The 13,583-nt window shown below is 30.8% G+C and overlaps 1 protein-coding gene across 1 annotated transcript in view; it reads right to left on the bottom strand.

The window, feature by feature from the left end:
• The window catches only part of LOC106688960 (carboxypeptidase B), a 71,045-nt gene extending 62,978 nt beyond the window's left edge, over nt 1-8,067 (bottom strand). Inside the window, exon 1 of the mRNA XM_067051903.1 lies at nt 8,008-8,067. The gene's annotated coding sequence lies outside the window, so the exon portion shown is untranslated. The remainder of the gene's footprint in view (nt 1-8,007) is intronic.
• Nucleotides 8,068-13,583: the final 5,516 nt, after the last annotated feature.

Here is a 13,583-nt window from a genome sequence, read left to right as displayed (position 1 = left end):
TAAGTTACAGTCAGCTGTTCAACTTATATCAGCTGATCGAGTAGATGCATGCATATACATATATTTTTAGTAGTAACATCACAACGTTCTTTTGTATCCACAATCGGCATTAACATTTTCTTTTTTTACTAGAATGAAGAAAGAACAAACCTTGACCATTTTCTGTTGTCTCTTATGTTCTACGAGAACTATGCAGAATGAATTCAAAGTAAATTTATTTAGCTTTCATTTCAACAGATTTCAGAATTTCTTGGCTACATAAATTAACAAAAGAAATTTGAGAGTACCATTTGAAAAATGTTCGGTTTGTATTTATTAACTTTTTTTTTTTTTTTTATGAAATTCTAACAAATAAATAATGCAAACTTCTATACACCCGGTTGTCACTGAAAAATGATGCATGACAGCACTAAAAACTAAAACTGTCCAAGTTGTATTCTGATATACACTTATTCGTATTCGTTTTAAGGAGACCCTTAAAATATTCATATTGTTTGTTTACTTACATTACTTACATATTACACTACATTACTTACAATTCACTTTAAACATAACACTAAACTACCTTACATTTAATTTGTACATGTTATTACAAACTTTTTTTTAAAGAGAATCATAAGAATAAACCTTCTGAAATCAGACAAAAGTTTATTAAATTTACTTCAAATTCGTTTTATATTCTTGTTAAATAAGAAAGTTGTGACATTCTCCTAGAACGAATTTGTTGACGATATTTTAAAAAACAAGAGACAATTAGTACAATTTTTGTCTTTTTGAAAAAAATTATAAAAATTTAAATAGCTTTATCTTGACAAGTAATCGTTAAGAGCTTGTTTTGGTCTCAAATTGTATCGGCTTTAAAAATAAAGCTAGATATTGTGTCAGGCACATAGTTTTTGAGTTATTTGATAATAATCAAAAGGTTATTAAAAATAACGGTTCTGTCCTCAAAAAGTAATCAGTTGTATGTAACTACTGGTAGGTTTGTAAATTGGTAGAATGTTAATAAGAGGCACGAGTGGCGATATGTTTTTTATCATAATCGAAACAGAATCACATCCGTATTCGCATTTGAAAATGTTTATTAAAATTTGAACCGCGTAGCTGAACAGAGGGCTTTGCTGATTAGTATACAGAAGATGTTCTATAAGCAGGCAACACGTAACGTCCAACAAAACGATTTTACGTTTTGTACATTCCTTCAGAAGGTCGTTCGGCCGAAAAGTTTTATCTTCAATCTTGGACAATAATAAACTCCAATACTTCCTGGTTAATCAATTATATCTACTCAGTTTATCACTTGAATAAAAAATAAACCCCTTCGTTAATATGTAATAGTTATTGTTAAATAAGAATCAATAAATATTAAATAATTGTATTGCTATATGACAACTTTTGGGAAAATAAAAAACCCTTAAAATTTCATATATCTACTCATTGAACTTTTTTTTTCATTGAATGACGCTTCTGTTTTGGCATTTTTTAAACCAAATTCCTAAAATCATAAATCAATTATTGTCAACAATCTGTTAAATGTTATATGTTATAATAAAAATCATTTTGGTAAAAAAAAAACATTTTTAATAATTAAAAAAATGTATACTGCATACAATTGATAATTTTATTAGTTTATTGAAAAGACAATTTACATAGTTAATAATTCGGTAACATTTTTATAATAATTTAATTGAGTGAATGAAAAAACAACAGCAATTATCTATTATATAATAATTACTGTTAGAATTGTTAGAACACTAATCCAGTTGTCGTTAAACTGCATTTATTCTACGTACATATTCTTGTTATTATTATTAACACATCTATAATAAAGTTATTAAAAAAAAGTAAATAAATAAAATCGCAAAGACTTGACATGAATGTGCTATTAAATTTTTACTTTTTTATCGTTAACATAACATACATCTGTAGTATTTAATGTTTTTAATTCCATTTTTTAACTGTGCTCTGTTTAATATATATTGATGCTTTTGAGGTAAATATTATAACTTCAGTACTAGTTCCACGGCCACTAATTATTTAAATGTTTATTTTAATCATTAAATTGTGATAATGGTCATTATTCCTTCAATGCCCGTTCTATGATTTACCACCATCTTTATTTATTTGATTATGTAAAGTGATTTATTCCATTTTTAAATTTTCAGCTTTATTTTTGAAATTTTTACATCATCAAAATTAAATTGTTATTGCCTATGCTATGTCTAGAAGTTGTTACATAAAATAATATATAAACATTAGAAAATAGTTTATACTATTATTTTGAATATTAAATAAACAATTCGTTGTTAGCATGCAACTAAAAATGGACCTAAAATATTAAGCTAACAGTGTTGAGAGTTTTGTCTAAATATTATAAGAAATGATTATAATTAAATAAGCACGCCAGTACGACTTATCTAATATAAATATTTATTAAAATTTCAATGTTTTTTTTTCTTTTTATTTATTTATTGATATTTATAACTGTATAAAAAATACAACAAGTAAATTTGATCCTAATGACATAATGATATGATACAGGATGTAGAGAAACTACTCAGTAGTAGAACTCTAAAAACAGTTTACAATATAAGGTCACGAGGCCATCTTCTTTTCAGGCGCCTCGGAGAATTGCCAGGAATGGAAGAGGAAGCAAGCTTAGAAACTAGTGGGTTTGGGTGGTTAGGGATTTTATTATGGAAGGAATAATATCGGGTTCGGGCTAGATCGGTTACATAAGGAACATTTAGGTCTTTATGGATGGTTTTATTAGTAACAAAATAAGGAGCATTGAGGATTTTACGAAGGATTTTGGATTGTAAAGATTGGATACGAGGGGAATTCGAAGGTTTAGTAGAGCCCCAAAACTCAACTTCGTATGTTCAGATGGGCCTTATTATTGTCATGTAGATCAGTCTTTTGTAATGAGTTGGAAGTTTAGACCGTTTGTCTAGTAAGTGCTGTAATAGTCGGAATCTGCGTGCATTTTCCTGTCTTTTCAGTCTTGTGTGAGGATTCCAGGTTAGTCGTTTGTCAAGATGTAGTCCAAGATAACGAATCTGTTCTACAGGGGTAAGAACTACAGTAAAGTATACTGTACGGCAGTAGGTAGGTTTACGACGAAGAGTAAATGTGATTTGATGGGATTTGTTGGGATTTATTTTTATCCTCCAATTTCGACACCATTCTTCGAGGATTGTGATATGGGACTGGAGAGTTTGGGATGCAATCAAAGGGTTATTACTAACTGTGAGCACACACGTGTCATCAGCATACGTGGTAAGGATAGTGTAGGATATGTGTAGGAGTTGTTGGGATGTCAGCTATACAGCGTCTATACAGACGGTGTAGAGGATGGGACCGAGAGTACTACCTTGAGGAACACCAGCGGATTAAAAATAGAGGGATGAATAGGAACCATTGTGGTTTACTTGGAATAATCTATTAGTAAGAAAGGAACGGATGATGAGAAAATATGTAGGAGGTAAGAATTTACGGAGTTTGTAAAGCAGTCCCGGGTGCCAGACTCGATCAAAAGCCTGCTCTTTATCGAAAAAGACTCCCGCGCAGTACATTCCGCGCTGCAAAGAAGACGAGACAACGTCCACCACACGATGACATTGCTGGATAGTGGAGTGGGATGTTCGGAATCCAAACTGGTGATCTGGGATTATATGATTGGAATCTAGGATGGGGTTTGGCATTTCAAAATAAGTTTTTCGAGGATTTTTCCCATGATCGGTAATAGAGATATAGGACGGTAAGAGGATGGGTGTTCTGGCGGCTTTTGGGGTTTGGGGATCATTTTGATTATAGATAGTTTCCATGGGTCAGGAAAATAAAATTTCAATGTTAAAAAAATAAAATAACTGAAACCTCAAATTTCTTGATAAATGATTAAGTATAAATATTTTTGTGCCAAGTTCTTAAATAAATGGAACCTGTTTTAAGGTAGCCGGTATGTTTAAAAAAAAAAATAGGATGAGGATTGAATATACCCTTATCCAGGACTTCTTCTTAACAATTATGAAATTCCCAATGGAACGGCATTAATTAGCATGCATTAGTTTCATTGCAGAAAATAATGCTTATAGCTGTAACATTTCAGACCCGATGCTCGAAGAAAAAGGGTGTCTAGTCTTGAACATCATTTACACAAATATATAAAATCAGTAATGAATCAAATGTGGTTGAAGTGGAGCTTTGAAATAGTATACTACAACACTACTATCCTATTCATTCCACAGTGTACTATAAAAAGTATAAATTAAATGAAAAGTCAATGGTCTATTTTTCTATACTACTTGCTATATTTCTTCAACATTAAATGGTTGAGAAATTAATCAATCTATAAATTTTAAATTTATGTATATTATTCGTTTTCGTAGTTATTAAAAGAAGAAATATAGAAAGTTTAAGAGAGATGAAAAATTGGTCGAAGAAGAAAGCTATATTTAAATCTTGCTGGTTCGACTGTTGGGAGTCTGTTCATAAAATCTGTTATTATACATTATAATGGATTGCTGCGCAAGAGGCGATCCTCGTAAACTTGTTAGCACCTGCTCGGCGAGAAATAGGTCAGCTAATTTTTAGCAATAAGGCGGATTTAAACTTTCGCTAAGCACAGATTGGAAAACAAAATGTGTCTGGTAGTGAAAGTATTGGCCAAATTTCCAATCCATACTTCATTAGCCATTATTGGACACTGGATATACAACTTTAAATCAAGTAAGTTATAAACATAAAATAAAATATCAGCATATGTTTCAAAATTACAAAGATTTTTTTTTTTTGTGATTGTGAAATAATTTTTTTTTTTTTGGCTAAGAGTGGTTTAACATAACATATAATAATAAATGAGTGAGAGAAAGGAGAAGGGTAACCATAAAACTATACTTAATCCATTTTCAATATCTACTGTATTGCTGCGAAGCGTGCGAATGGAGACTTATTCCAAGTTGTAGAAGAAACTAATATAATTCTCTCAAAAAGAGAAACTTTGAACGACCTTAACTATTATTGTCTAATCTTTGTAAATTTGATTGTATAATATAGCCGTTACAGAGATTTAATCGTCCGTAAAATAGCAAGGACTGAACGAATTTCGACGCAATCCACTTTGAATATCAGTACTGTTAATAAAACGTTGTGGTGGTTACCAAAGCTCTCCTTTGAGAAAGGATGCAGTAAAAGAAACTCTTTGTAGAGCTCTTTTTTATTTTTAACTTGATAATGTTGAACCGCTGAGGCCAATGATGAAAGAAATCCCATTTTTTTTTACATAAAACTCCGGAAATCCTACTGCTGACTTCTGGTCATGAGTGATTCTCTTATTTTAGAAATATCAAATAGCTGATTATTTCATTAACATCTTGTTTTGTATAGGATAAAAATATGGAGGCTACAATTAAGCTTTTAGGCAAAAAGCTGTCTCTAGGATTTGCCACTGGGTGCGAAAATGTCCCGCTTTGAATGAAACAGTGATAACTCGAATATTTGTTTCCTGATAATCATACAATGGTGAGGAGAGGTCTGTCATAGCTCAAATCCTAATAAGATTTTAGAAATGCTAAATCATTAGTTGAAATGGTTTACGGATTATTGACATGCTAAATATTAGACTAATAAATAAATAAGAAAACTTTTCTGCAGTTTTTTTATACTTTTTAGTTTGATTTATGCATGATAATGCTCATCTGCATACTACAGGAAGCCACCGAATACTTAAAGCATGTAGGAATTTCAGATTTAGATTTAGTATTGACGCCAAGGACTAAAAATTAGCCGCTCATTGAACCAACAATATTTAATGGAAAAAATATTTTTTTCTTATGCAAATATGTGCTTAACATTAGTCATATTGTATCAATTTTTTTTATATTCTTATTTTGGGCTACTTTTTTTTTTTTTTTTACCTATTTTGTTTTCTATGGGCAACAAACATTTATCTACCCATTACTCATATATTTAAAAAGTATTATCCAACCCAGAGAATTTTATTACTGATGTTCCGTACGATATTATGAAAGAAACCCAAAATACATGCTTATTCTTTGATCAGTAAATTTTTGACTGTTTTGAAACTGTGGTTCAATCACTGTCCAACTCATTCAGTCTTAATCTAAACCATTTAATCGACAGTTTTGAACATCATTATCTTGGAATTAAGTTTCAAAATCGCTACTGTACTAAAACGGGTACCAAGATGTTCTAATCAAGGGGAGTTCAGATTTTTCATTTTTTTGACCGTACCCAGACCATCTTTCTTTTAAACAACTATTTTCCAATTCAAAGTTTAATAATTGTGGATATTCAACGTTGATACAATGCTCTTTATTTCTACTTTTTGTTTGTTTTTATGATTATACTGTCAATAAAAGCTGATCCTCTGCAGCATGCTTTTCCACGGGATGTTTATGATTGCTTAGATGAACGTTTTTTATTTGTTTATAATAGATATCAGTGTGAACATTATTATTAATTGTTCTTAATTATAGCAAATTAAAATATTCAGAAATAATTCACAGTTAGATAGAAAGATTTCATTCGAACCCGCATATACATCAGTCTATTGTAATTGAGAATAATAATAAAAAGCACTAATTGTTCTAGCTCATATTTGTTAGTGACGAATACAAAACAATCGTTCACAAATTCATTAAGACTTCGTGGCAAAGCAGTTGCCTCGGACGAATTAGCAGCTTATCGTCAGTTTACGAACATTGAACAAGACAACTGGAACGCTGTGAGACGGTAAAATGACAAAGCTGGGATTTTTCAATAAATTAAACACAACTTCAATGCTGACATGTTATAAACTATGTTTCAACCCGGGGCGCCCCTTCCTTTGTTATTTCTGTTTACATACATACTCGCACAAACAAAATTACCTTTCATTGAACTAAGGATTAGTGTTGATAATAAAAATTTGAGATTTTTGAAATAATTTTTCACGTTTTTAAATTTCAGGCGCTTTTTAAATATTGCTCTATCTTAAGGTCTCTCCTTCCCGTTTTAAGCTAATATTTCAAAAGTGATATAGGGCCGTCGCACTCCGGGGGCTTAGCGGGGCGGGTTGGGCGGGGAAGGATTCCCTTTTTTTTCTGTTATGATCTCCTCTTGTGAGATTGTGACATGTCGTACTTCGACCATCCTACTCGCTATAATTGTCTGTTTGAAAAGTCAGATAAGTAAGGCTACCATGGAGGGCGGGAGTGGACGGTTTCATGCCGGTTTTCAATTTCAGGCACTTTTTAAATATTGCTTGATTAAACTATCTTAAAGTCTCCTCTTTCCATTTTAAGCCATCCTTTCAAAAGCCAATAAATATTATTGTTAGTAATTTTGATTGTAATTATTGTAGTTTCAGTAACTTTTTTTTTGGCATATTCACCTATTTGTGCGCCATAAGACCAAGTTGGTGTGAGGAAGTAACTATAATCTTCAGTTTTAATTTGACGTGGGAGGTCCAAATCAGTCGTTAATTCAGCATCAATTAACCTTAACACTCAAAAGAAATGTCTATAGTTTAGGATACGAAATGTTTTATTGTCAAGGAACGAGAGCAAGGACAGATTGACATTTTTTAAAACCTTTGTTTAGAACCATAAAATCTTAGAATGTATTAAATTAAGACGAAATTTAATTTTTAGTCGTATCAATTTGATGAGGGAGATCTAATTCTGTCGTTAACTCAGCACCAATTAGCCCTAAAACTCAAAAGAAATGTCTATAGTTTAGGATACGAGATGTCCTTATCGTCAAAGAACGAGAGCAACGACAGACTGACATTTTTTAAGACCTATATTTGAATCAGGGCTTCAAAATAGGTTTAAAAAAAAAATTATTATTAAGAATAGTCACTTTTTTTATCTTTGGTAGACAATAAAATATACAAATCATAATGATCATATGACGATTTGCCAAAATTTAAATAGTTTACGAAAAAAAGCATTAAAAATACGTGATAGAGATATAAAATGCGATATAGTTTTCTATCTAACTTACCTACACTGAAAGGGACGGAGGCAGGAGGGGGACTGGCCCCCACTCGTTGGACGGCCCCCCTCCAAGCCTAGCGGTCCCAGGATTAGGGTTAGGTCTTCAAGAAGTCGGTCAGCGGGCAGCGACTCATCTTCTTAGGATAATTAACATGAGATGGGTCACTTTCTAAAATATGATAGATTATGTGAGACCTGTTTGGGTCACATTTTTTGATTAATGACTTTAAGCACCTCATTAACAAAGTCATTTCTATTCTCAGTCGTAATATTATCTTAGAATTTTGGTATGAATGACATTTAATATGTACATAATGGAAATATTGTTCAGCTTAATTTAGATATTTCTAGAGATTTGCACATCAGTACAGTAGCCTGCGAAAAACCCAGGCAATAAACTGACGATTCTAAACCTCTTTAAAATTAATTAATTTAATTGAGCAATAATTTAATTATATATTTTTTCACCTATGAATTATAAACCGTAAATTCTAGAAAAATTTTGCGATATGACAAATTGAACAGCATTGGATTCTGCGTCGAATGGGTCGAAAACCCCAACATTAATTCCGTCAAGGCAAACAGATTAAATAATAGTAAAGTCCTGATTGTCAATTTGGATTTCATAATTAATATTCTTTGTCCATAAGCTCTCTTTCATTAATATACTACTTTTGTAAACCACTGTAATTAATATACTGCTATCCCGACTTGATTTTATGGTTTAAACACCGTGTATTCCACCTGATAGCTGTTAAATAGGTGAACACGACACCTTTCAATAAGGATAATCAATGCTTAAGTATACCCAATTACAACTAGTCATCATCATCATCATGGGTTTACGACGAAGGGTAAATGTGATTTGGTGGGATTTATTGGAACTCATTTTAAACCTCCAGTTTTTGCACCATTTTTCAAGGGTGGTGATGTGGGATTGGAGGGTTTAGGATACAATGAAAGGATCATTGCTCACTGATAATAGACACGTGTCATCGGCATATGTGTTGATAATGTTAGGACGGGTTGGGATGTCAGCTATAAAAACTGTATAAAGGATAGGACCAAGGATACTAACCTGAGGTACACCAGCAGACTGAGGAAATAGGGATGAATAAGCGCATAATAAGGCTGTTGTGATTTACTCGGAATACACTGTCGGAGGGATAAGAACGGATAAATATGTAGGCGGTAGGATCTTGTACAGCAGTCCTGGGTAATAGACTTGATCAAAAGCCTGTTCTACATCAAGAAAGACTCCCAAGCAGTACATTCTGGGCCCCAATGAAGACGAGACATCAACCACACGATGACACTGCTGGATAGTGAAATGGGATATTCGGAATCCAAACTGGTGATCTGAGATTATGTGGTTGAAATCAAGGATCTGGTACAGGCGTTTCAAGATGAGTTTCTTAAGGATTTTGCCCATGATAGGTAACAGAGAGATAGGGCGGTAGGGAAATGGGTATTCTGGCAAATTTTGAGGTTTGGGAATTATTTTGATTATGGATAATTTCCATGAGTCAGGAAAATATGTGGAATGAGTACAGCATTGTAGATGTAGGTGAGGAATAGAACAGATTTTCGAGGAAAATGTTTTAGAATATGGGATGTAATTAGGTCATAACCGGGAGCTTTGTGGGAAGGTAACTTCTTGTTAATGTTGGATATCTCTGAAGGATGAAATGCTTTAGGTGGCAAGGTCATTTGCAGTGGAGTATCCAATTCTTCTTCAATGTATTCGAGGTGGATTGGATTAAGAATGTCAGGATGTGGCTCAAATGTTTTAGAAAGGTTTTGACCGATATTATTTAAACTTGTTAAATTAAGACTTTTATTATTGAAATGTAAAAGTTTTTTTTTTAAAAAATGTTATCGTTTAATTACATCAGTTATATCACAATACTTAAACGCGTTGTAGTAGCCGACTTGGACATTAGATGTAAATATATTTAGTAACAGTAGAAACAAAACTTAAATCAATGTCATCTTAATTTGACCGAAGGATCATCAACATGTCTGTGAGGTTTGATTTTTTTTAAAACTGAATTAATATTGTCTAAGTCATTTAAAAATTCAGCTAATCATTCAGCTTACCTAATGGAAACCATTAAAAATAAATAAATAAATGAATCAAAATGATTTATTGGATCAACATATACAGGATCACATCCTCCATTGGAAAGAAATAAACCGTTATGTTTTTATATATTTTTTTTAAATTTATTCTAAAGTAAAATAACAATGGAAAAATCGAAAATTGAAATATATGTCATTATAAGATATAAGTTATTTTTAAAGTAGTGTCATCAATTAAATTCGTTTTCTTGTTATAATTATAAATCAATTTATCAACCTATTAAAACTATTAATGACGCTAAATTTTAAAATACTATTTAAACCATAATGTTATGCAATTTATCTAAGATGCACATAGTTACAAGATGAACGACTGAAAGGATCTATTACAAGGACTAAGGTCGGTCACATTCCTTCTATAATAGCGTACTCTATTAGATCTATTATATTACATCTAGAAATGGAAACCGATAAATATGTCAACAAAAGCTATGGAATCTGATATTGATAGCAACTATCAGTGTTTTATAATTGTTTTCTTCAGGAACTGTATTTTCAAAAACATTAGGTAAATAAAGTTGTTGGTCCTTAGTTGAATCAGTATAAATAAAGAATAATACATACTTCAATAAAGTAACCATAAAATATATTCAGTGTTGTTCAATTTTGATTATTCCCTAACAGATAATAGAGGAAGTTCATTCCAAAATTATATAACACTACATAAAGCATTGTTCCACTTTATTTTCTAAATTATTGTGTCCCATTGACCTTGTTTGCAGTTCTATGTGTCTGGCATATATCAGTTTTAAAAGCTTAAAATATCTTAAAACAATGACCTATCATCAAGCATAATTTTGTTTTGCACAAGGGACCTTGGAGTAAAGAAGAACTAAAACGAAGCAATAAATAATGCATTAATTAGCTGGATGTTAATTGTTTAATTAATCATTTTCTTTTGAAATTCAAAATAATTGTAACAAAACTTTAATTAGATACCCGAAAAAAACATATGGTTAGAAATGAACTCTTACATTTGTGATGGATTGTTAATATATTATTCAAGAGATTTTTGTTGTGGTTTAACTCCATATTATCTCGAACTAGCAGTTTTCTCGATGTTCAGATTTTCGAGGATGCTGTTTTATTTCATTCACGATATGAATCATATTTTTGTGATTCCAACTATAAAAAAAAACAAGGAATTATCTTTATTCATTCAATATACCAGGCAATAAAGTTTCATAAAATAAAAGAGAAGAAAAAAAAAGAAGAAAAGAGATTCGATTCTAAATAATTTAAAGGCAATTACAAGCGATAAATGATACTACCGAAAACTAAAGGTAAATTTAGTTTATATTATTTTATATTAGTAATAATATAAATATTATTACAGGGAAGTAATTAGAAAAAGTAGGAAATACACATTTCCAAGCGGTTACTTAAGCAACTTGGTTATTGGTAGGCATTTCATTATTCTTTTTTTGAATATTAAAAAAAAACATTAGAGATTAAAAGCATAAGTAATAAAAAACGAAGTTTATTGAATGTTGTCAAAAGTATCAAGTATTCAAGATTGTTATTTAAATATAGGAAAAGTAATTGAATCCTAATTATGTTGGGAATAATCTTAACCTTGTATATTTGTAGGTAAGTATTTTGTTGTTTTAAATTTTCAAATTTAGAAATTTCCTGTGTATATTCTTTTTAATCATTACATTACATTTTATGTTATCAATCTTTTCTTTTGATAGGCCCATTTTTTAATAGCTTTCAAAGTAGACTATGCGCCCTAATTATCCGACCATTAACAAAGGAAGCCTGTTGGTATAAGACTAGTCATCATCACTGTTCAAATACTTCTCGTTTAAAGGAAAGTTGTGGGGGACAATAAAACTGAAGATGATATTGCAGAAACGTCAATCCTTGGTATTAAACGTTTATGCAAGTCATGGATGTTGGGTCTTTACAGAGCATAATTCATGTTGGCTGTATAAAGATCAAAGCATGGCTTTAAAATATCTTATGGTAATTTCATTTTTCAACAAAATTGGTATCTTTTACAAGTGAAATTAATTCTTTTAAATTTCCTTTTTGATGTCAAATAAGTTTATGTTTTATTATATTTTAATTTTAAATTAAAGAGATCGAGATAAAGAGAATGAGAATCATATTATTAAAATAATCAAAACGTTTGTGTCATAATGATTTGTTGTCAGAGCGAAGAAATAGAACAAAAATCGAAGTCCACCCTCAAAACTTTGGATTTGAAAATTTAAGATATTTTAGTCCTAATTCTTTTTCGGACTTCCAACTACCCATTACTATGCATTTACATATTCCATAATTTATTTTGTAATGTATTAAGAAAAAAAAAAAATGTGACACGCTTTAGAGTACAATGAACGACACTATATCTAACAGTAGAGTATTAAAGGGTAATTTATTTCTATGCTCTATGGGTAAATATTATGTTGATTTCAAATATATGCAAACAAAAAATAAGCCATGTCTATAATACCATATGTATAATATTCTGGATTAAAGCATGGTATTTTCGCAAACTGAAATACTCTGAAGGTTTTTTGAAATTATTATTGTAAGACAACTTTAGTTTGTGAGGAATTCAAATATTTTAGTTATAATTTTATTTTAAATTACCTAATTAAAATTTGAAGATTTTTTTAATTTTATTTTTGGTATAATAGTTTCGTATAATATGGTTTTATAGTATAAGTCTCAGCAAGAATTGGTTAAGAACAATTTTACTCTATTTCGTTACCAAATACTAAGTAATACTCTTAAGGCTAAAATAAGTAGATCGATTATTACTATGAAGTATTCTAATTATTTATAAATTAAATAAGACCTCAAACCGCAGCATTCTTTACGGGGGGGGGGGGGGAAACAAACAATCATTCCAAAATAAGGTCCTCAGAAAGCTCCTTGGTTTGTAAGAAATAACCAATTGCATCAGGAACTACAAATGGAAACAGTATACGACTTCATCAAAAAACGGTTCATAAATTTCCAGTTACCGGCAGTTAAAGGAGCAGTAAACATACAACTTCGGTAATCCAGCATCAATCCACAGCCAATGGCATCGGGAATTACAAATAGAGACAATAGAGGATTACATTAAAAAATTTACATGAAGTTCCAATCCCAGTTACCTACAAGTAAAGGAGCAGTGACCTACAACTTGGGAAACCCAATCACAACACGAAGACTGAAGCCCAGGCTGCTGCAGGATATCCTGTTATATATTCTATATTTATCAGTTCTGTTATTGTCACTCTAAAATTTTATTTTATCTTTATTTCTCTTTTTTCTCTCTTCATCTTGTTCTTAAATTCACTTTCATTTTTTTCCATTTAAAATCAATTATTTATTTAAATTTTTTTTTAATTTTATTAATTAGACAAATTATGTCTATAAGCATATATATTTGTGACATATCAAATCTAAAATAAACTGCTAAAGTTAATTATCTAGATTTGA

The sequence above is a fragment of the Halyomorpha halys genome, unplaced genomic scaffold (genome assembly GCF_000696795.3).
Source record: "Halyomorpha halys isolate HHAL.00 unplaced genomic scaffold, Hhal_1.1 Scaffold1243.1, whole genome shotgun sequence".
Classification (NCBI taxonomy): domain Eukaryota; kingdom Metazoa; phylum Arthropoda; class Insecta; order Hemiptera; family Pentatomidae; genus Halyomorpha; species Halyomorpha halys.
The sequence above is the reverse complement of the archived record's forward strand: the minus strand, read 5'-3'. Positions and strand labels throughout refer to the sequence as shown.